Raw genomic sequence first — 24,661 nt, 5'->3', positions numbered from 1 at the left:
TTAAAGACTTAGTTTTAAAGAAACATAAATTGCCACCCAGGATGAAAAAAAATTTAGTTGTTAACTTAAATTCTGTCAATATGTATGTCTGCAGATGGGTAAGTTCTATGTACTGACAAATCAGAACTTCCTTTGAAAACTGGAAAAATATTACCCTGTTTTGAATTGGAAACCATCAGGCACAAGAGAAGTTTGACACAAATAACTGGGAGTGTATATAATTTATGAAGACATAACCCACACTATTATTGTTATTTGTATCTTAAAAAGAGAAAGTTTATAATGTTGATCCATATTGTCTTATTTAGAGATTTACTTATCATGGTTATGTACATTTAGATCTGGGATTTAATTGTTTCCTTTAAAAAGTACAAATCCCAGAGTTGTGTTTCATTCTCTGAATCTATTATACAAATCATGAAGGTAAGAATGAAATATGATAAAAAAGCATCTATTAATTGCTCACTAGACACCTTTACACATGTTTACAACTATGTATTAGGAGACTGCATATTTATAAAATACCCACAATTTAATCATATAACATCAAGGATAGCTAAGTGGCATTGGCAGAATATTTAGTATATGTCATGCATGATGCTAAGCAATGTTTCTGCAGTTCTCATAAAACCTTGTGCCATATTTAAGAAAATAATCTTATTTCACCATGTAGGAAATAGTAGTTTCTCACAGTTTAGTGGCTGGTTCTTGAGGGGTCACAGGTATTATGAAACAAATATGAATTGAAATTCAGGCCTTTAGCCTCTGGGGCTTAAGACCAAGCTTTAAGAGATAAATGAAGAAACAAAGTATACTTCCTGGTACCATTATTTAAGGAGTTTAAGGACATCTTATAGCACTAATAAGACCACATTTTCTATCCTTCAATTTTCATATCTTAACCTCTTATGGATTTTTGATATTTGAAATTAAGACGTTATGACTTGTATGTCCCTTGTTAAACCTGCACTATAACCACAGAACTATTTTATTAAGTAATTTTGATTATAAAGATTTCTCTCAGTATCTCTATGAAGATTACCTCAAAGAAAGCTGATGTCTGATATACCACTGAAGGAGGAAATTGGGTATATTTGACTGCAGCAAAGGTTAGCCTGGATTATTAAGAGTTCTTTTCCTGATGGTCAGATCACAGAGACAGAATTGCCATGTGTCATCTTGTCCCAGACCTTTTGTCATCTATTGGGATGAGAATACTGAAAACTGAAGGGATAAAACAGAAATAAATTCTTTTAACTTCAACATTTTGCTCATTAAATGTGGTCACCAGATATCTGTTCATCTAAATTTCACACCTATTGTCACTTCATAATTATTAAAAGGATCTCTGTTTACTCCCTCTGAAAGAAATCATATGAAATTATTATTCTACTTGTTTATTTGTGAGCATATTAAAAATGAATAACTTCCCTAAGGTGAAATAATTATAAGTGGAAAAATTTCATATTGAACCCAGAGAATCTCCTCTGCCAGCTGTCCTCTCTAGCAACTTGCTCATATATAAGTGTTTTAATGCCATTGTCTTCTTTTCTCTATCAAATTATATTTCCCTCTGACTCCGCTCAGACTGTACTTCTTTGTAACTCCTCTCTTCAATGTTCTTTAATATGTTTTCTCTCCTTAGCTATCATAACTAAAACATTCACAGCACTAAAAATGCATTGTTCGAAGTTGTCCTTGGGTTTTATATCCTGGATTGATGTTCCTCTTTCTTTTACTCCCTTCATTTTCAAACTATTTTATGGTGGATTAAAATAAGGCATATATTAATTCCAACTGTCTAAGTATGTAACAATACAAAATAGATTGTTCTAAATTCTTTTTTTTTTATTTAACATGGATGTCTCCCTTGTCTTTGAGAGAAAATATTGCATTGCAAAGCTGATAGGTATTTGAGTGAAAAAAATATATATCAAGCTCATCCTTAATATACCCTGGTGATTTTATGTTGGCTGATATGAGACTGGACATTACCTTGGAGATGAGACATTTCATTAAGCCAAAGTAACCTTCTCTCTTGACTAAATTTGAGTGGAAGATAAAGCTCTCCCAGAAATTAACTGGTAAATTTGGGGAATGTTCAGAATTGGTATCTTTCATCTTGTTATTCTGTGGTTAGATGTGTATGATGGGTTACAAATAAATTATTTACTTTGTCTTTTTTTTACCCTGAACCCTTATTTCAAGGTTTATAAATTAAATAAATAAAAGAGAAAGCAGAAAAGCTTAAAAGGAGAGATAGTGCATGCAAACGTATGCCAAGAAGAGAAAATACTTTAAGATTGTGGATTCATACCTAAAACAGGGAATCAGTAAGGTACCAAAGGAAAAGAGTATTATTCCCTAATTCTCACTACCCCTCTGCGGGGCCAGCTTCATGATTTTTTACATTTGCACAGGACTCAATGCTCAGAAGATCCCTGCTCTTGGTTTCATGCTCTTTTGGTACCATTTTAAAGTTTTGAATACATTTTTAATGAGCAGTCTTTTGTCTTTAGTTTGTATTATGCCCTGCAATTTATATAGAAAGTCATGTCCTCAACTATAGTAGAAACCAATTTATGTGACTGGTCAATTCACAAAAATTTCTCTAAACTCATGCATGAACACCCTCCATACTTGGAGGTGGACTTCCAAGAGCTGTTATCTGCAATTCTGATTTCTTGACTACAGTAATTTGATTAGCCACAATCTTGTGTGAATTATTTTATTAACCACCTAAAAATAAAAGAAAATATACCCTTTATTGTATAGTAATGAAATACTGTACCTAGAATAATAAATAAAATATTAATTAGTACATCCATAATTAGTAAATTTGTTTAAAAAGTATAATGCTTGTAAGAAAAAACTTTGTTAACACTGTACTAGAAATAGATTGCATAGCAGCGAAGAAGACAGTGAAACATTTTTTTCATAGTATATCAATTTAAGGATATTATCTCCTACAAGTCAGCATTTCCAGTTTTCTTCATGATTCTTTTAACTTTTATCACCTCAGATGTTTCTAAAAATTGACCAGGAACAATATACTATACAGCAGTAGTGAATTAAACAACATCATGATAAATTTTATGAATCTTGATAGAAATCTGGATTCAGTCTCAATCTTTGAAAACACCAAAGACAGAGATTTAGCACAGGATACCTTATTTTATATTCCAACAGTACCTTCTAGTATATTTTCTTGTAGTTTTTCCTTCATAAATTTCTTAATATGTGTCATGTAGTTCTATTTCAAAAAAACTTGTGTTGTCAGATAATACTCCTGCACAATAAAAATGGTTGGAAACAAAGTTTTTCTTTTAATCCTGGAAAAAAATTGAATATAATATATGTTATGTGTGGCAGAGAAAACAAAAAAAGGAAGTTAAAAAAGTTATCTGTAATACTTATTTTTTCCTTTCAAAAAAGAAAAATCTAAAGGAACATTTCCAAGTTGTTCCAGGATATTGATATATGAGGATATATGTTAAAGAAATCAAGAAAGCTCTAAATTAGGTACAAAAACAATAGGCTCTAGATAAACTAAAAGTGAAATAAAGCTGCACCCTTGTGGTCTTCAAAAAAGAAAAAGAAAAAGATTCTGGAGAGTATGATAATAAAACTAGACATACCTTCTATACCTTTTGTTAATTAAAAAGAAAACAAGGTTTAAAGAGAATTTTTATAATGTTTCCTTTATGAGATACAATGTATTTTTTTCTTTATTCCCCCACTCCCACCACAAGACAATCTCTGTAAACGCAGTATGATTTGCCAGTGTGCTTAGTGTTGGGCTAGTGTTGGAAATGGCAAGAAGGGAGGTGGCGGTGCTCTATATTAATTTAGGTAAGGCTGCAGTTTGATTCCATATATGTTATATGTGTATCATAATTTAAATTTTAACTTTACCCATTTAGTTCTGGGCAATGTTTTACTTTTAAGGGTGCTTCCTTTAAGCAAACATTAAATTCCAAATTTAGTGTTTGGAATTAAATTAAATTGGAATATCTGAGTGGATTGATCACTCAAAAAACAATCATGTCAGTCGTAGCTATCATTGTTCTTATTTTTCAGGGAGTTTACTATCATTTTAATTCTATTTTACTAATCTAAGTTTTTTAAAAAATGAACTCTTCATGCAATAATAGTTTTAAGTTTATACAAGAGTTGCAAGAATATAGTCTTCCCTTCAATTTCACACCTTGTTTCCTCATTATTCTATGATACATCTGTTGCAACTAATGAACTGATATTGATACATTATTATTAAGAAAAGTCCATACAGTTTTCATATTTTTATAGTTTTTGTGGCATGTTATTTTTCTTTTATAGGGTCCTATATGGGACATTATTTTACATTTAGTGTTTGTATCTCCTTGAGTTCGTATAGACTGTGAGGTTTCTCAGACTTTCCTTGATTTTGATAATACAGGCATACCTTATAGGTATTGTTAAGTTCAGTTCCAGACAACCTCTATAAGGTGAATCACAGAAATTATCTGGTTTCCCAGCACATGTACAATTTATACTTACACTATACTGTAATGTTAAGTGTAAAATAACATTATGCCTAAAATCAATGTGTATCTCTTAATATAAACTTTATTGCTAAAAAATTGTAATGATTATCTGACTCTCCCACAAGTTATGATCTTTGTGCTGTTGGAGAATCTTGCCCCAATATTCACTTTTGCTGACTGATAAAGGTGGTGGTTACTGAAGGTTGGGGTATCTTTGGCAATTACTTAAAATAAGACAACATTAAAGTTAGATACATCAATTAACTTCTTTTCATTAAAGATTTTTCTGTGGCATGTGATGCTATTTGATAGCATTTTACCCACAGTAGAACTTTCAAAATTAGAGTCAGTCCTCTCATATCCTGACACTGCTTTCTCAACTAAGTTTATGTAATATGCTAAATCCCTGTGATTTCAATGCTGTTCACAACATCTTCACTAGGAATAGATTACATCTCAAGAAACCATGTTATTTGCTCATCCATAAAAAGCAGCTCTCATCTCTTCAAGTTTGATCATGAGACTGCAGCAATTCAGTCACATCTCTCAGCTCCACTTCCACTTCTAGTTCTCTCGCTGTTTCTACCACATCTGAAGTTACTCCCTCCACTCAAGTCTTGGATCCTCAGTATCATCCATGAGACTTGGAATCAACTTTTTCCAAACTCCTATTAATGTTAATATGTTGACCTCCTACCATGAAACACTAATGTTCTTAATGGAATTTAGAGTGGTGAATCTTTTCCAGAAGATGTTTAATTTGCTTTGCCCGGATCCCTCAGAAAAATTATGATCTATTGCATCTGTAGCCTTATAAAATTTATTTCTTAAATAATAAGACTTGAAATTAAAAATTAATCCTCCATCCATTGGCTGCAGGAGTATATTTTGTTAGCAGGCATGAAAACAATATAAGTGTCCTTGTATATCTCTATTAGAACCCTTGAGTTACCAGGTGTATTATCTATAAGTAGTAATCTTTTGAAACAAATCTTTTTCTGAGCAGTATGTCTCAAGAGGGGGCTTAACATATTCAGTAAATCATGCTGTAAACAGATGTGCTATCATTGAGGCTTTTTTCTTCCATTTCTAGAGGACAGGCAGAGTAGATTGAGCTTAATTTATAAGAGGCCTAGGATCTTCAAAATAGTAAATGACATATGGTTTCAGCTTATTGTCACCAGCTACATTAGCCTTTAACCAGAAAGTCAGTCTGTCCTTTGAAGCTGTGAAACCAGAGATTGACTTCTGCTCTCTAGCTAAGAAAGTCCTATTTGGATCTTCTTTCCATATAAAACTGTTTTGTCTCCATTGAAAATCCACTGTTCAGCTTAGTCATCATCATTAATTATCATAGTTAGATCTTCTGGATAACCTGCTGCATCTTCTCCATCAGCACTTGCTGCTTTAGTTTGCAGTTTTATGTTATAGGAATGACTCCTTTCCTTAAACCTCATTTTAAAAAGTCTGTAAGTTTCAAACTTTTCTTCCATAACTTTCCACATCTCTCTGTCTTCACTGAATTGAAGAGAGGTCCTTGCTGTGGATTAATCTTTGGCTTGGATAAATGTTTTAGCTTGTTTTATTTTTAATATATATTTTATTGCATTTTAGGTTTTGGGGTACATATGAAGAACATGTAAGATTGTTGCATAGGTACACACATGGCACTGTGGTTTGCTGCCTTCCTCCCCATCACCTATATCTGGCATTTCTCCCCATGCTATCCCTCCCCAACTCCCCACTCCCTGCTGTCCCTCCCCAGTTGCACCCCAGTGTGTGATGCTCCCCTCCCTGTGTCCATGTGTTCTCATTGTTCAACACCTGTCTATAAGTGAGAACATGTGGTGTTTGATTTTCTGTTCTTGTGTCAGTTTGCTGAGAATGATGGTTTCCAGCTTTATCTGTGTCCCTGCAAAGGACAAAAAAAAGGACACAAAGCCTTTTTTATGGCTACATAGTACTCCACGGTGTATATGTGCCACATTTTCCCTGTCCAGTCTATCATCAGTGGGTGTTTGGGTTGGTTCCAAGTCTTTGCTATTGTAAACAGTGTCACAATGAACATTTGTGTACCTGTATCCTTATAATAGAATGATTTATAATCCTTGGCATATATACCCAGTAATGGGATTGCTGGGTCAAATGGAATTTCTATTTCTAAGTGCTTGAGGAATCGCCACACTGTCTTCCACAATGGTTGAACTAGTTTACACTCCCACCAACAGTGTAAAAGTGTTTCTTTTTCTCCACATCCTCTCCAGCATCTGTTGTCTCCAGATTTTTTAATGATCGCCATTCTAACTGGCATGAGATGGTATCTCAATGTAGTTTTGATTTGTATTTCTCTAATGACCAGTGATGATGAGCATTTTTTCATGTTGGCCTCATGTATGTCTTCTTTTGTAAAGTGTCTGTTCATATCCTTTGCCCATTTTTGAATGGGCTTGTTCATTTTTTTTTCTTGTAAATCTGTTTTAGTTCTTTGTAGATTCTGGATATTAGCTCTTTGTCAGATAGGTAGATTCCAAAAATGTTTTTTTCATTCTGTTGGTTGCCTATTCACTCTAATGATTGTTTCTTTTGCTGTGCAGAAGCTCTGGAGTTGAGTTACATCTCATTTGTCTATTTTGGCTTTTGTTGCCAATGCTTTTGGTGTTTTAGTCATGAAGTCCTTGCCTATGCCTATGTCCTCAACGGTTTTGTCTAGGCTTTCTTCTAGGGTTTTTATGGTGTTAAGTCTTATGTTTAAGTCTTTAATCCATCTGGAGTTAATTTTAGTTTAAGGTCTCAGGAAGGGGTCCAGTTTCTGCTTTCTGCACATGGCTAGCCAGTTTTCCCAGCACCATTTATTAAACAAGGAATTCTTTCCCCATTGCTTGTTTTTGTCAGGTTTGTCAAAGATCAGATGGTTGTAGATGTGGAGCATTGTCTCTGAGGCCTCTGTTCTGTTCCGTTGGTCTATATCTCTGTTTTGGTACCAATACCATGCTGTTTAGCTGGTTTTATTTTCTATCCAGGTCACTTAAAGTTTCCCCATATCAGCCATAAGACTATTTTTATCATTCGCATGTTCACTGAAATAGCACTTTTAATCTCCCTCAAGAACTTTCCCTTTGTATTCATAACTTGATCAACTGGTGCAAGAGGCCTAGCTTTCAACCTGTCTTCCTTACTAAGCATAATTATTTCTAGCTTTCGATTTTAAAGTGGAAGATGTGCTACTCTTCCTTTCACTTGAAAATTTAAAGGCCATTATAGAGTTACTAATTAGCCTAATTTCAGTATTGCTGTTTCTCAAAGAATAGAGTGGCTAAAGAGAGGGGGTGGAAAGAGGGAATGGCCAGTGAGTGGAGCAGTCAGAACACATACATTTATTAAGTTTCCCATCTTGTGTGGGCACGGTTTGTATTGTTTGTAAAACAATTACAATGGTAGTAACACCAAAGATCACTAATTACCTTAACAGATATAATAATGAAAAAGTCTGAATTATGGTAAGAATTACGAAAATGTGACACAGAGACATGATGGGAGCACATGGTGTTGGAAAAATGACACTAATGAACTTCTTTCAGAATTAGAGTCAATCCTGTCAAACCCGGCTTTCTCAACTAAGTTTATGTAATATGCTAAATCCCTGTGATTTCAATGCTGTTCACAGCATCTTCACCAGGAATAGATTACATCTCAAGAAACCATGTTATTTGCTCATCCATAAAAAGCAACTCTCATCTGTTCAAGTTTGATCATGAGATTGCAGCAATTCAGTCACATCTTGCTGAATGTAGTTACCACAACCCTTCAATTTGTAAAACAAAACAAAACAAAATACAATATAAGCAAAGTACAATAAAACAAACTTGGCCTATTTAAAAAGTTCTGAGGAACATGATGAGATATTTTATGAAAAATCCTTAAGTCTGAGTTTTACTGATGTTTTTCTCATGACTATTGAGGGTTTATCTCTTTCAGGAAAAATAAAGAGGTAAAGTGGTATTTTATTGTGCCGTTTCAAGGGGGTACACTATCAACATATATTTATAATTGGGTATATATAGAAGAAACATTAACTTATTAATGATGTTAACCTTGATTAACTCACTAAAGCAGTATATTCCAGGTATCTTGATAGTACAGATGTTATTTTTCCCCTCATTTTTATACTCTATTCTTGCTAAGGAAGTCACTATATGCATCTCATACTTAAGGGCAAGCAGTTATACTGTATCTGCTTGATGGGAAAGTATTTAAATAAATTATTTAGAATTCTTTATAAATTATTTGGAATTTTTCTAATAATGTGTTTTCAATGTCATTCAGGAACTTATCTTTAAATCCAATTTCATTTGTATTATGCAAAATTAATAATATATTTTAACTATAAAATACATTGAATTACTACAAATCTGGTTATGAATTAAATAATTGTCATGAGGATATTTTATTCCTGTTCTATATTCTTTGACAAACACTTTTTTTTTTTTTAATGAATGGGCCAGACTATTCAGGAAGACGGGCGTATTTTAATTTGGACATATTTCTGCATGTGAAACTTTGACTTACCCATTTCAGGATATCTTTTAAAAACAAATAACCATAGTTCTCTATGGTAAACTTAGTGAGTTGGTCTCTGGTACTACTTTGTGTGTCTCTGTGGTACAGTTCTAAATCATTTTCTTTGGTGATCTCACTTTTGTCAGGTCATTCTCAGGAACAGTTTTGGTTCTTTTTCCCTTTTATTGAGCCTGTCTTTACTGAATTCAGTGAAAAATACCTATGAGAACAGAACTGGGTGACCTTTTTAATGGACTCTCAGACTCTCACTTGGTACAGAGATGTCACTATAACATTTTGACACCTAGTACTATGTAGCTCAGAATCTTTAACACTTTAGGTATAATTTCTGATATCTATCAGTTTTGAGGAAAACCAAATTTAAACCTTACAGTGGCAGGTCAAAAATTGGGAAGTCTTTACCTCGGATGCTGGAAAAGAAGTTTCCTCAAGAATAAATAAGATATGGTTCATTTATTACCAACTTAGAAAAATCTTTGGGTTTTCAAAGAATAATATCCAAGCCCAAGAGCTGTATTTTTCATCAGGATTTCTTATATACAATCTTATGTACTCCAAATAATGAAATAAGCCAATTACAGAAGCTTAGGTCTATGTGTAACTATTACAGAAAAGCAAAGGAAAGTGACTCATATACTATCAATTCATAGGTTATCTCTGGCTGAAAGAGTTTTTATGCTGCCTTTTTTTTTTTTTTTTTACAGAAACTTTCACACTTTGGGAAAATTGTTTTGAGAACTAATAGATAATTAAAGGAGCTGAGGGATTGTCTTATCAATTTATGACTTTTAAGTGTTTAGTGGCACCCCAAAAACAAAAATAAGTATAAATATTTCTAATAATCCTATAACTTTTTATTTCAATGAAACTTACTTTTCTTGAATGTGAAGGACTGTCAGATATCCATGGCAGAAAATGAAAATGGCAGCTCGGGTTGTGGTGACTGTCTTGACCTAAAAAGTGAGGGCAGAAGATACCAACAAATCTTTGCTTCTGAAAATTGCCTTCCTATGTTCTTATAGAGGACACAAAGGACATGAGCTGTAGAGAACACTTGGACTTTGCTAAGCATTAAACCTGCTAGTAACTGGTTATTCCCTTAAAACCTCTTATAAGAGGAAATAGAGTTCTCTGCAGTCATCAATCTTCAGCTATTTCAAAAATCTGACTCTATTTTCCTGTCCCTGAGATACAGTGTTGAAAATAAAGAGATCTTGGAATGGGAGATATGACTCACCAGTGCAGTTCAACCTGGTGTTGCTGGAAAACTAGAAGCCTTCCATGAGTCAGAATTAAAAGATGGATTGCCCCCAGATCAGTTTAAATATTGTGGATATGGCAGTGATGTGCTATCTGAGCTGAAGTGGGTGCCTATATAAAATTAACTGGGTTCTGAAATTTAATTGTCTCAATGATACCAGCATCCTAATGAAGCTCTGAAATCAGAGTATGTATCAAAATTGTTTGCTGGCAATTTTATCTTCATTGTTAGTTAATATCCCTATATTCATTCTTTTTATCAAGTTATTTAAAAATTTGGTCTCCCTTATATATAAACTATGCCCATCCTGAGTGTGTTTGACCAATTATTTGTTCTTTTCTTACTGTGCTCTGTGTAACCAAAGTGTTAATCTTGTATATTGTGGGCAACCTTGTTATCTGCTTCTGGGTGATTTTGGACAAGGGTAGGCACAGATAAACATTAATTAAAGAAAAGACAGGTCATTTCTTTCTCCGTCACCCTTTCTCTTTAGATTGGGCAGTGTCCAGAATCTGGGTATCCTTTATAGCTCCCACTTTTTCAGGACATGTTCACATGATTATAGCTTCTGCCTGTTAATACTATCTCCTGGCTTAGATTAAACCTTCTCTTAATTTATCCCTCCTAATTATTATTGGTAGTGATGTACTACTGTGGAATATTTGGCTTCTCCATCATCTACGTAATCAAACCTCTGCATTATAGTCCTTTTATGCAAAATACCTGAAATAATTTCTCATATCCTGGATAGTTGTGACTAATTTAAAATGTAATTATTTAACATAAGTACAGTTTCATGATTCATTATACTAAGCTCATGTTGGTATAGATAACTGATATTTCATCTGGACCCTACCTACCTTAAAGATCTAGACAACATCAGCTCAAAATTTCACTGTTCTATTAGGGGAAAGTTTAATATTCTCCCTAGCATGTCTTTAAATTCCTGAGGTTGTCTTTTTTTACAGTGACCTCTAGCTCAGAGTTCCATCTTCATCTAAATTATTTAAGCTTATTAATTTTATTTTTACTGAAAAGGTGCTCTCTATATTTACACTAACTCACAAAAGTGGAATCAGTACTTTCTGTGATTTGTACATACATTTAAAAAAATCTCAAAATATTTAAAAAGTGGTATGAACAAGCCATCCAGTGCCACTACCATTACCCTTCTCTGGGATTTTTTTCTCTCTTTTTCTATTTCTTCCTCCCTATCCTCCTTAACTTCAGCACAATTATTCTTATGATTACCTCAGTAAATATCTAATCCTTTTCTTCTACTTTTCAAAACAGTCCAATTTTCAAAGTCAACTACAAAATTACTTCTGCATCTGTAACTTCATCATAGTGTTCAGTGAACAAAAATAATTATTTTATTTCATAAGATGTATATCCTTTAGTAGGCAGTTTTGTTTGTAAAAAAAAACATTTTTCTTTCATTTAACATGAATCAATTTTTTGCATATCTCATTTTCCTTCCTCAAGCCATTCCCACTTTCCTCTAGTTTAAGTTACACATTTTTATAGTTAGGTTAATTATTTGTTTTGCTTGTTTCTTTTAATTCTACATACATCTGAGAAACGGAGTTTCTATTTTGTTTAATACCATCAAAGAGAGGGGACTAGGGATTTAGTTTAAAACAAGGTGTCTTTTATATATTTTTTCTCTCTTTCAAGAAGTTCTAAATTTTATGTATTAGTTATTTATTGTTACATAACAAACTATTCCAAATAGCAATGGTTAGTTTATTTTTTCAGCATGACTGCTAATACAGCACTGAAAATAAACCTTGTATTAGAGAGATTGGTTATACAACTACAGCAGAAATTTTGACTGGATAATAGAATAGTCTGAATTTTGGTGATTTTTAGAGAAAAAGAGAAAGATTGGGAAGTTTCAAAAGTAAATACCAAAGTAAGTACATAATGAGATGAGAGAAGAAATAAAGTAAGACTTTCAAGATTCTAGCTTGCATCCTCTAGTGGTTGCTAGAGGATTAATTCATTTACAAAGAAGGAAGAGCTTTGCAACTGGAGAGGGGAAATGATGACTTATGCCACTGCCACGTGTGTACCTATGCAACTCTCTTGCATGTTCTGCACATGTACCCCAAAACCTAAAATGCAATAAAAAAAAGTTTAAGTTTGAGATATCTATAGGAGATATGCATGAAGATATCATAAGGTTAAATATAAACCTGGGACTCAGTGAAAATTATAGAAGAGATCATGGAAGTCAATATCAGATACATATGTATAGAAACACTGTTGTAGTAATATAAACACTGTCTCCAAGGAAACTAGAGTTTCTTTCTAAAATTAAAATCCAAGCTCTCTTACAAGCCTACATTCTCTGACAGTAATATTTTTTAAAAAAACATATTTTAGACCATTCTTCTATATGTTCATTTATTTTTCTCAAATAAAAATTTAAATAGTTCCTTTAGGTAAAAGCATACAAGGTCATTCCCTGGGAAATGATCAGCTTCTGTGATTTCTACCAATTAGGAGTAGGTTTCTCTAGTACAATTTGTAATTGATAATATTATCATGTCCCTGAATTCTCTAACACTTTTGCCACTATATAATTTAATAGACATTAGACATCTTTTATTGTATTAATAAAGATTTTCTATGTAAATTTGCTGGAAGCTCTGCTATCTTGCTATCCAGCACCTTCATTTTCAAAACATAACTGAATTCAGTCCCATTTTCCTGCAGCTCAACTCTCTGAAGCAAACTAATGTGATAAAATAATACCTGTTATGGTGTTAATGAATGATAATAAAGTCAGTGACACTCCCATTTAGGTATTTTATTTGCATTTTAAAAGGAACATTCTAGATATGTAGGGTCTGTACAAATAAGATAAACCAGTAATACAGAGTAGTCAATGGGCAAATGTGAGAGTAGAAGCAGGACTCTCAGCAGCTAGAGCTGTTGTTGCTCTCTTTGTAGCTTCAGTCTGGACTGCTGGATGTTGTTTCACCAGAAGAAACCATCCTTTCCTAACTCTTGTAAACTTCAATAAAAATTGTCTCAAAATGCAAGAACAGAGGGACAATAATGTATCATTCATCTTTGCCCTTCAGTGTCGATTGAACAGAGAATCCTGTTTACTTTTAACATAAATAATAGCAAAGCCACACAAAGTATTCTGAAATAATCCTTGCAATATTTCCAACTCACTTGGGATCTGGGAGTACACTGCAGGTCTAAAATCAAAATGGAAAAAATAAATAACTATGTGGCTACCGTGCTATAACCCAACTTGGCACGCTAAATAGTATTAATCTCTTCAAACCTAGATTTTAGTTTAATTGTGAGACTGAGAATCTGTTATGAATATAGCCATATAGCCTTCAAGCCTCAAAGATAGCATTGTGTACTGAGTTGGAAGAGCTGTGTTTGAGTCCTTATTCAGCCTAGATATTTGTAACAAAGGGCTAATGTTTTCCATTTAAAATGTTGGATGATATAGATACTCAATCTTTTCTCTATATTTTGCCTGCCTTCATTCAGAAAAAGTAATGTAGGAAATGAGAATGCCCAGATAACCCTGAGAATACTCAGATTAAAAAAACCTGCTTTTCCCTCATTCACAGAAAGTTATGTAAACCATTAAATTATTCAGATAAAACACTGAAAACACAAGCATCCCATTTTTGCAAAATATACCCATTTTAAAATAAACTAGTTTAAAATCATTCTTAACTAGTGTATATTTAACTAACATTTAGAACTTATTTTAAATAAAATTTTATCCATCAATTTTAATTCTTTTGTCATTCTCTATTTTTCTATGCAAATTAAATGTGTTTTTATCCACCCAATGTCATCTACAGGTGACTTTTGGTTCACACTTTGTGTCATTTTACCACCCTAGAGACAGAAATATGGGGCTCAATGACCCATCATTACATTGATGCTATTCACATCTATTAAAAAAAAACCCATTCCAGAAACAATCTAAATAGTTCTCATCTGAAGAAAGGGGAGAGCTCATCAGTGGTCTAATAAAAAAGAATAGGGTATTACTTTAAATAAATTACAAATGGAGTTCAGTTTGCATGTATCAGCATCTCATAGATAAAACCAGTTTTACCAAATACTGGTAAACATTCCTCTTTTCTGGCATCAAACTTAGCTCTGAAATCACTTTTGTTTGTTTATAACTTAAATGGATATTTGATGATTATTAGACATTTGGTAAAGAGTAAACAATAAGGTTTATTATTAGTAATCAGCTTCTCTTAGTGTCAGTTGTTATAAATGCACATGGGTGTGTGTGTTTTAAGAATGGACACACTTTAAGAAAGAATCTACACTATATGCATTATGCACAAACACATAGGATAAGTTCTTTGAAAAGGCATCCAATCTTAAAGCAAAACCAAACATATAGAAAACTCTTGCTAGAATAAAAGGAAATCATAGAAAATAGTTCGGTCTTTTAAATAATGTCAATTTTTATCTAAGTTATTTTTTCAAATCTTTTTTCTGCTTTCTTACATGTGTAAAAGCCTAGGTGGAATAGTTCATTGTTCAGCCATCCACTTCAGCTAAATGTGAATGAGGGTTTTTATTTTTTCTTCCCTTTTCTCTCTTCGTGTTTTAAATTGACTTTTTATTTCAATAGGTGTTTGATGTCTACTTATGTGAATAAGTACTTTAATAGTGATTTCTGAGATTTAGGTGCCCATCATTTCATTTCATTCCTTTTTATGGCTGCTTAGTATTCCATATATCACATTTTTTTTATCCACTTGTTGATTGATGGATAATGGGCTGGTTCCATATTTTTTGCAATTGCAAATTTTGCTGCTACAAACATATGTGTGGAAGTATCTTTTTCATATACTGACTTCTTTTCCTCTGAGTAGACACCTAGTAGTGGGATTGCTGGATCAAATGGTAAATCTGCTTTTAGTTCTTTAAGGAATCTCCACACTGTTTTCCTCAGTGGTTGTACTAGTTTACATTCCCACAGAGTAAAAATGTTTCATTTATACCACATCCACACCATCTATTTGTTTTATATCTTTTTTATTTTGGTCATTCTTGTAGGATTAAGTAGCACATTGTGGACTTGATTTGCATGTTTCTGATAGAGATGTTGATCATTTTTCCATACTTTTGCTAGCCATTTGTATATCTTGTTTTGAGAATTGTCTATTCATGTCCTTAGCCCATGTTTTGGTGAGATTGTTTTTATTTCTCTCTTTTTTTGTTTTTGAGACGGCGTTTCGCTCTTGTTACCCAGGCTGGAGTGCAATGATGCGATCTCGGCTCACCGCAATCTTCGCCTCCTGGGATCAGGCAATTCTCCTGTCTCAGCCTCCCGAGTAGCTGGGATTACAGGCACGCGCCACCATGCCCAGCTAATTTTTTGTATTTTTAGTAGAGACGGGGTTTCACCATGTTGACCAGGATGGTCTCGATCTGTTGACCTCGTGATCCACCTGCCTCGGCCACCCAAAGTGCTGGGATTACAGGCGTGAGCCACCGCGCCCGGCCTGTTTTTATTTCTCACTGATTTGTTTGAGTTCTTTGTACATTCTGGATATTAGTCCTTTGTTGGATGTATAGATTGTGAAGATTTCTCTCCGTTCTCTGGGTTGTCTGTTAATCCTGCTAATTATTCCTCTTTTTGGGCAAAAGCTTTTTGGTTAATTAAGTCACATTTATTTGTAATATATTTGTTTTTGTGGCATTTGCTTTTGGGTTCTTAGTTATAAATTCTTTGGCAAAAACAATGTCTTCAATGGTTTCTCTGATGTTATAGTCTAGAAGCTTTGTGGTTTCAGGTCTTAGATTTAAGGCTTTGCTGCATCTTGAGTTGATTTTTGTATAAGGTGAGAGATGAGTATCCAGCTTCATTCTTCTACATGTGGCTAGCCAATTATCCCTGCATCATTTGTTGAATAGGGTGTCCTTTTCTCACTTTATGTTTTGTTCTCTTTGTCAAAGATCAGTTGGCTGTAACTATTTGGCTTTATTTTGGGGTTATAATTCTGTTCCATTTATCTATTTGCCTATGTTTATACCTATATCATGCTGTTTCAGTGACTATGACCTTATAGTATAATGTGAAGTCAGGTAATGTGATACCTGCAGATTTGTTCTTTTTGCTTAGTCTTGCTTTGGCTATATAGCCTCTTTTTGGTTCTGTATAAATTTTCAGATGGTCTGTGAAGAATGATGGTGGTATTTTAATGAACATTGCATTTAATTTGTAGATGGCTTTTGGCATATGGTCATTTTCACAATATCGATTCTACCCATGAGAGGAGCATGGAATGTGTTTACATTTGTTAGTGTCATTTGTGATTGCTTTCAGTACTGTTTTGTAGTTTTCCTTGAAGAGATATCTCAACTTCTTAGTTAGATATTTTCCTAAGTATTTTATTTTTATGCAGTTGTTGTAAAGGGGGTTGAGTTCTTAATTTGATTCTCAGCTTGGTCGCTGTTGGTGTATAGCAAATCTACTGATTTGTGTACATTAATTTTGTATTCTGAAACTTTGCTGAGTCATTTATTTGTTCTAGGAGTTCTTAGATGAGTCTATGGTTTTCTAGGTATATGATCTTATCAGCAGACAACAAGAGTTTGACTTCTTTATCAATTTGGATGCCCTTTATATCTGTCTCATCTGATTAGTCTGGCTAGGACTTCAAGTACTATGTTGAATAGAAGTGGTGAAAGTGGGCATCCTACCCTTGTTCCAGTTCTCAGAAGGAATGCTTTCAACTTTTTCCCATTCAGTATAATGTTGGCTGTGGGTTTGTCATAGATGGTATTTTTTGCCTTAAGGTATGTCCCTTCTATGCTGATTTTGTTGAGGGTTTTAATGATAAAACATGCTGTATTTTTGTCAAGTGCTTTTTCTGCATCTATTGATATAATCATGTGACTTTTGTTTTTAATTTTATTTATGTTGTGTATCACATTTATTGACTTGCAGATATTAAACTATCCCTGCATTCTTGGTATAAAACCCACTTGATTGCGATGGATTATCTTTTCAAAATGCTGTTGCATTCGGTTAGCTACTATTTTGTCCCTGTATTCATTAGGAATATTTGTCTGTAGTTTTGTTGTTCTTTCTGTTGTTATGTCCTTCTCTGGTTTGGGTATTCGGGTGATACTGGCTTTACAGAATGATTGAGGGAGGATTCCTTCTTTCTTTACCTTGCAGTATAGTATCAATAGAATTGGTTTGAATTCTTCTTTGAATGTCTGATTGAATTCAGCTATGAATCCATGTGATCCCATACATTTTTTAATTGGTATTTTTTTATTATTATTACCATTTCAATCTTGCTGCTTGTTATTGGTCTGTTCAGAGTTTGTATATCTTCCTGGTTTATTCTAGGAGGGTTGTTTATTTTCAAGAATTTAACTATATCCTCTAGGTTTTCTACTTTATGTGCATAAAAATGTTCATAGTAGACTTGAATAATCTTTTGTATTTGTATTTCTGCAGTATCAATAGTAATAGGTCCTGTTTCATCTCTAATTGAACTTACTTGCACCTTCTCTCTTCATTTCTTGGTTAATCTCACTAATGGTTTATCAATTTTATTTATCATTTCAAAGAACCAGGTTTTTGTTTGATTTATCTTCTGTAGTTTTTTTTGTTTGTTTCAAGTTCATTTATTTCTGTTCTTACAGTCATTATTTATTTTCTTTAGCTCTGTTTGAATTTGTATTGTTCTTGTTTCTCTAGTTCCATAAGGTATTACCTTAGATTGTCTATTTGTGCCCTTTTAGACTTTTGATGTGGGCATTTAGGCCTATGAACTTTCCTCTTGGCACTGCTTTTGCTGTATTCCAGAGGTTTAGATAGGTTGTGTCACTATTATCATTTAGTTAAAGGACATTTTTCATTTTCATCTTGACTTTATTGTTCACCCATAATCATTCAGGGACAGTTTTATTTAATTTTCATGTATTTGCATGGTTTTGAAGGTTTCTTTTGGAGTTGATTTCCAGTTTTATTTTACTGTGGTCTGAGGCAGCACTTTATATAAGTTCGATTTTCTTAAATTTTACTGAGACTTATTTGTGACCTATCATATGATTTATCTTGGAGAATGTTTCATATACTGATGGATATAACGTATACCTTGCAGTTACTGAGAGAATGTTCTGTAAATATCTATTAAGTGTATTTGCTGTAGGGTATAGTCTAAGTCCATTGTTTCTTTGTTGACTTTGTATCTTAATAACCTGTCTAGTGCTGTCAGTGAAGTACTAAAGTCCCTGTATTCGTTTGTTTTCAACATTAGTATTGAGATGTGGGGTACTGTTATTCTATTCATCATGCTATTTGTTGCCTGAATAGCTTCTTTATTTTTCATTGTGTTATTATTATATAGGTACGGTGAGATTTATGCTTTAAGAAGGTTCTATTTTGGCATATTTTGAGGATTTGTTTCAAGACTTACAGCTTCTTTTAGTAGTTCTTGTAGTGCTGGCTTTGTAGTGGCAAAATCTCTCAGCTTTTGTTTGTCTGGAAGACTGTATCTTTCCTTCATTTATAAATCTTATTTCACTGGATACAAAATTCTTGGCTGGTAATTGTTTTGTTTAAGGAGGCTAAAAATAGGATCCCCCAAATTCCTTCTAGCTTGTAGGGTATCTGCTGATAAATCTGCTTTTAATCTGGTAGGTTTTTCCTTATAGGTTACCTGATGCTTTTACCTCACAGCTCTTAAGATTATTTCCTTTGTCTTAACTTCGGATAACCTAACAACTATGTTCCTAGTCAATGCTCTTTTTGCAATGAATTTCCCAGATGTTCTTTGAGCTTTTCATATTTGGATGTCTAGATCTCTAGCAAGGCTGGAGGAAGTTGACTTTGATTATTCCTTCAAATATGTTTTCCAAACTTTTAGATTTCTCTTCTTCCTCTGGACCACGAAGTATTCTTAGGTTGGGATGCTTTTAGCATAGTCCCAAACTTTTTGCAGGCTTTGTTCATTTGAAAAAATTATTTTTATCTTTGATGGATTCAGTTAATTTGAAAGCCTTGTCTTCAGACTCTGAAGTTCTTTCTCTTGCTTGTTCTATTCTATTGTTGAGACTTGTCAATATACTTTGCATTCCTCTAAGTGTATTCTTGACTTCTATAAGTTGTGATTGTTTTTTATTTATGCTGTCTATTACACTGAAGATTCTTTTTATTGGTAACCTGTATTATGTTTTTGGTTTCAAGTTCAACTTCACTTTACTCTGAAGCAAAATAATTATTTCACTTATTGATTAGTTTAATAATCCAACTTCTGAATTTTTTTCTGGCAATTTGGAGATTTCATCTTGGTTTGGATCCATTGCTAGTGAGCTGCTGTAATCTTTTGGGTGTGTTAAAAAACCTTGTTTTGTCACGTAATCAGAACTGTTTTTCTATTTTCTTCTCATTAGGTAGACTATGTCAGAGGGCAGATCTGGGACTCAAGAGCTTTTGTTCAGATTTCTTTTTTGTCCCACAGGGTGCTTCCTTGGTGTGGTATTCTCCCCCTTCCCCTAGGGATGGAGCTTCCTGAAAGCCAAACTGCAGTGATTGTTTTTGCTCTTTTGGATCTAGCCACCAAGCAGCAGTACTGAGCTCTGTACTGGGGAGTCCTCTGATGTGATACATCTTCAGATCTTTCAGCTGTGGATACCAGTACCTACTCTGGTAGAGAGAGTAGGGGAGTGAAATGGACTCTGTGAGGGTCCTTGGTTTTATTTTTATTTTGTGCACCGGTTTTTTGTTGGTTGACCTCCAGGCAGAAGGCGGTGCTCTCAAGAGCACATCAGCTGCAGTACTATAGGGAGGATGCAAACTTGCCTTAGTAAAGTCTAGTTAAGTATTCAGGTTTCTCAGCCAGTGGGCAGGGCCATAGAGTTCAGAAGAGATTATGCCCTTTGTCATTGGCAACCACAATGGTTAGAGAAAGCCCACCAAGTGATAGCAGAGATAGGCATGCCTATTGGTGGGGATTGTCACAGCTGCTTTGGAGAATGGGAGAATGGTTCCCAGGTCAATGGAGTTACAATCTCAGGGGGATTATGGCTGCCTCTGCTGAGTCATACAGGTGAAGTGGGGGAAGTGGGGGAAAGTCAGCAGTCACAGGCCTCCCCCTGCTCCCACACAGCCCATGGTCCTAAAGGCCAGTCTTAGTCCCACTGTTTCCCTCCAACAGCACTGAGTCTATTTTTAGGCAGCTGGTGACCAGGGCTGAGAACTTGCCCCAGACCACCAGCCTCCTTGCTGAGAAAGCAGCTAGACTCACAATTTTTTGACATGTCAGGGAGCCTGCAGTAGCAATCCAATTCCTTCAAAAAGTCAGAGAATTCTCTCATCTTTCCTGGTATGTTCCTATCGTAGTTCTTGGAGCAAAACTTTACAATGTGAGTCTCCACAAATGGCTCTGTGTGTCCAAGCAGGAGCTGCAAGCTAGTCTTGTCTCCTATCTGCATTCTTAATAAGAACTCTCTAAATTATTCTTAATGGTATTTTCTGGAGGTTAAGTGTTTCCCATACTGGCAGGACAGGTTGTTTGTACAAACACTTCTATTAAAAACTTCTAAAAATCTATATAAAATATATTTTAAAGTATCTGCTTAAAATCACTGCAAATCTTGTAAGAAAAGAAATAATTATCAGACTGAAATCAAAGGGAAAACTAGAATCAATAGAAGTATTTTTTAATTACAGAAACATAATTTTGACATATCTATAGTTAAAAAATATAGAACAAAATCTAGACAGTACACAAAAGGAAGAGTCTAATGGGTAAATGTCCCACAATAAGTTTCCACCTAATAAATATACCTTTGGGAAAAAGTAAAGAAAAAAAATGTTTCACTTTCTTTAAGAATTATAGCCTAATTTTAAATGCTTGGAGCCTTCAGTAGTCTAAGGTATTCAAACTGTTGAATGTGGCCAAGGACAAGTAATGCCCTCGTTGACTGAACAAACTAATCCTATCTGGATGAAGTCTTTCTTTCATCTCAGTCCTCCCATTATTCCTACAAATAATTATACAATGCATAATTATGCTTAATTATACAATTAATTATGTGTAATGCTTAGCTCCATCAAAGATAGCCAGCGACATAAAGTAAAAACACACCAAAAGCGTGTACCCATAGAAACACAAACAACAAAAGAAATAGACCCAGATTGAAATCATCAGTCAGAGCACAAAATAATTCTAGCCTTTTTTGTCCATGGTTTTATTCAACAAATATTTATTGAGTACCTCCCAGATACTCAGAACTTTTCTAGGCCCAATATATTCAGTTATGGATAAAATAAACAAGTGTATTTTTCATAAGGACTTTATCTTCTAGTGTGATGTTAAACAGGGAGCACTTTTTTATTGTGTAGGAAATGGTCCAAGCTGTGGTTTAAGCTCAGTTGTTTCTAAATCTTTCCATGGATTATTCTGTGAGATGACTAATTCCAGGCCAGAAAGACCACTAGAGACCAAGAGGTCAGGGCAGAAACTATTAAGCTTCTTAAGTTCAAGAAATCAAAGACAAAAGTTATGGATATCAACAAAACCAGGCAAATAAAATGTGATGTTACAGAATGTGAAAAAGGATATAAATAACATATAGAACTCCAAAATTTAATAAATAAAAAATTCAGTGCATAGTCCCCATAGATAATTATATACAAGAATGGCAAGTCAGTCTTCTTAAAAAGAGTGTAGTAAAACGGTACATAGTATAAAGTTCAACTAAGTGAACATGAACACTGTAAGTAACACAGAACAGGGCATTTATTATAGCACTGTAACCTTAGACAACTTCACAAGACACTGGGTAAGTAAGGGTCAGAATTGGTGAGTTAGATGGTCAGAAAAATTTGCTACCCTTCTCTCTGAAGAACCAGTATGGGTGGATAAATTAGAGCTTGCCAGAGAATCTCACAAACCAGGAATGGCTGACTTGCAGAATGAGATCATTAAGGAGAGCTAGCAGAGATGTCTGTGTCAGGGTTTTGCCTTTCCATCTGAGATGGAGGGGAATGAGGTCACTCTTGGTCAACAGGGCTGGCACGTCAATATTACAAATGAAGAGTTGGGGAGAATATGGTTAATTTCAAATTTCCTTCTCTGAGAGTTGCTGCGTTTGGTTTTCACAGCTTAACACCAAAACAACCAACAGAGTTTATGGCCGTTGCTTCCTCTTCACTTTCCAAATCATGTACAAACTTCTATTTTGGCCCACTGTAACCTGGAAGCATATAGGGAAGCACATATGGAAAACATATTTCTGGCTAAGCTAAGTTTACACTGTAAAAAAACGCCACAAGCATGGCAGACAAATAAATAAAAGGAAAATACAAAAAGAGAGTAAATTATATACAGAATAGAGTGAGAAAATGTAATATTATTTCAACTGAACTCCCGGGAGGAGAAAAAATGAAATAGGGTGCAGATAACAAATTTTGAAAAAAATATGGCTTATAATTTTACAGAAATGGTCAATGACAGAAATCCACAGAGTCAAGGATTCTATGTAATTTCAGGAAAAAAGAAAAAGAAATCCACAACTGGAAACATTATAGCAAAATTGTACCTCATCAAATACACAGTTAAAAAAAAAAAAAAACCTTAAAAATGGCCCAAGGGAAAATATTAACTTGAAAGGTAACTTGTCAATAGCAGCAATAAAAGTCAGAAAACAGTAAAATGATATTCTCAACATGCTGAAAAAAAAACCCCAAAACAACACAGAAAGAACCATAACAGCAAAACTCCCAACCTTGAATTCTACATGCCTTGAAAATATCCTTCAAGAATGAAGATGAAGTAAAATACTTTTCAGACAAACAGAGGAGTAGCTGATCTTGCTTTCAACAGCAACTGAAGACATACACATATTTCACAGAGAGTCTATGTTATTAGAAACTTTCCTAAAAGAAAAAAAATCACTTTTTATTCAAGAATTATTTTTGAAATTCATTTAGAGATACTCTTATGAAAACCATTACAATTAAAACATAAATATGACCGTACATAGAATTTTAGAGGTTTCCTGCATGTTGAAGCCCTTTTATGGACCCACTGACTTACTGCTGACTCTTTCCTAACATTTCTTTCCAGTGTGGCATTTGAGTTCATATTAAAAACAAAAATGGAATGGGAAAAACATTATTCTATAAATAATATACTATTGTATTATTTGAACTTACACTTACTTTTATTTGTAGAATTTTTATATGTCAATTGCTTTCAAAGAGTTTCTTACAGCTATACTGCCATTTTGAAAGTTAATTAACACCTTGTTATTTCTCTCATTAATTACACAGCCAATAAATGCAGGCCTATAGCTAAAGACAGGATACTGACTCATTAGAAAGGAGGGGATTATATCCCTCCATAAGATGTGGGAGAGCTTAGGGATGATGAGAAGAAACCATAAAAAATTTCTGCCAGCTTCGTTTCTCTCTCCTATCTTACACCTGGGTAGTCAAGTCTGGATCCTTTGCTCCATATTTATTCAGCAAATAAAACACTGATCTCAAACAGCAAGTGAACCTGTGTACTTGAGGTAAGGATAAGAATCCTCAGGAAAAAAAACCAGAATCTGTGTTTTAATAATCTTGCCTTATTCCCTGCTTTCCATGGCAAGTTTTTCTTCCTTATTTAGTCTTTTGCCATTCATTAACATCCCACTCTAGGGAATTTCAGGTTTTATTGTCTTTAGCTCTACTAAATAGTTCCAACCTCTTAAACTCACTTTAGATCTGCTAACAATGTGCTAAAATATCTCAGCTTTTGTTGTTACAGTTCTATGGGTTTTCACATTATTGGTGTCACTTTGTCATAACATTATTAGGGCCTTGGGAAGAGAAAGAGAGGCCTTTAATTAATCCATTATCTCTAGATGAAAGACTTAAATAAATTTGTTTGAGTTAATAGATAGACATACACAGGTTTTTCTATCTTCTAGAAATGACCTGTTATTATTTCCCTGAATAACTTTTCTTGTTTTTTCAATCTGGAAAATTCTTCCTGAAACTTCACTTAATAGATTTCTACTTCTTTTCCTTTCTCTACTCCTCCTTCTACTCAGAACCAATTTTAAATGTAGTATTTTCTTATATTGATATTATATTACTCATACATTCTCAGCTTTTTTTGTTCTCTGTATTTCATTATAAGCTTATTTACTTTTTCTCTTTGACAACTAAGATTTAACAAGTAAGAGGATATATTTCGGAAGTACCTTGATATCTACTTGCTCTAATATTTTGTCAATCTCCATTTCAATCATGTTTTTATTTGTTATG

The 24,661-nt window shown here is 33.9% G+C and overlaps 1 long non-coding RNA gene across 1 annotated transcript in view; it reads right to left on the bottom strand.

Moving 5' to 3' along the window:
- Positions 1 to 1,046: 1,046 nt before the first annotated feature.
- Positions 1,047 to 24,661, bottom strand: part of LOC118152882 (uncharacterized) — a 35,575-nt gene continuing 11,960 nt past the window's right edge. Inside the window, exons 3-5 of the long non-coding RNA XR_013534825.1 lie at positions 9,978 to 10,057; positions 3,193 to 3,332; positions 1,047 to 1,224 (exon numbers count right to left, since the gene is read on the bottom strand). This is a non-coding gene — a long non-coding RNA (uncharacterized LOC118152882). The remainder of the gene's footprint in view (positions 1,225 to 3,192; positions 3,333 to 9,977; positions 10,058 to 24,661) is intronic.

This window comes from Callithrix jacchus, chromosome 4 (genome assembly GCF_049354715.1).
Source record: "Callithrix jacchus isolate 240 chromosome 4, calJac240_pri, whole genome shotgun sequence".
NCBI classification, from domain to species: domain Eukaryota; kingdom Metazoa; phylum Chordata; class Mammalia; order Primates; family Cebidae; genus Callithrix; species Callithrix jacchus.
Note: the sequence above shows the minus strand (reverse complement) of the source record. Positions and strands in the feature narration are given on the sequence as shown.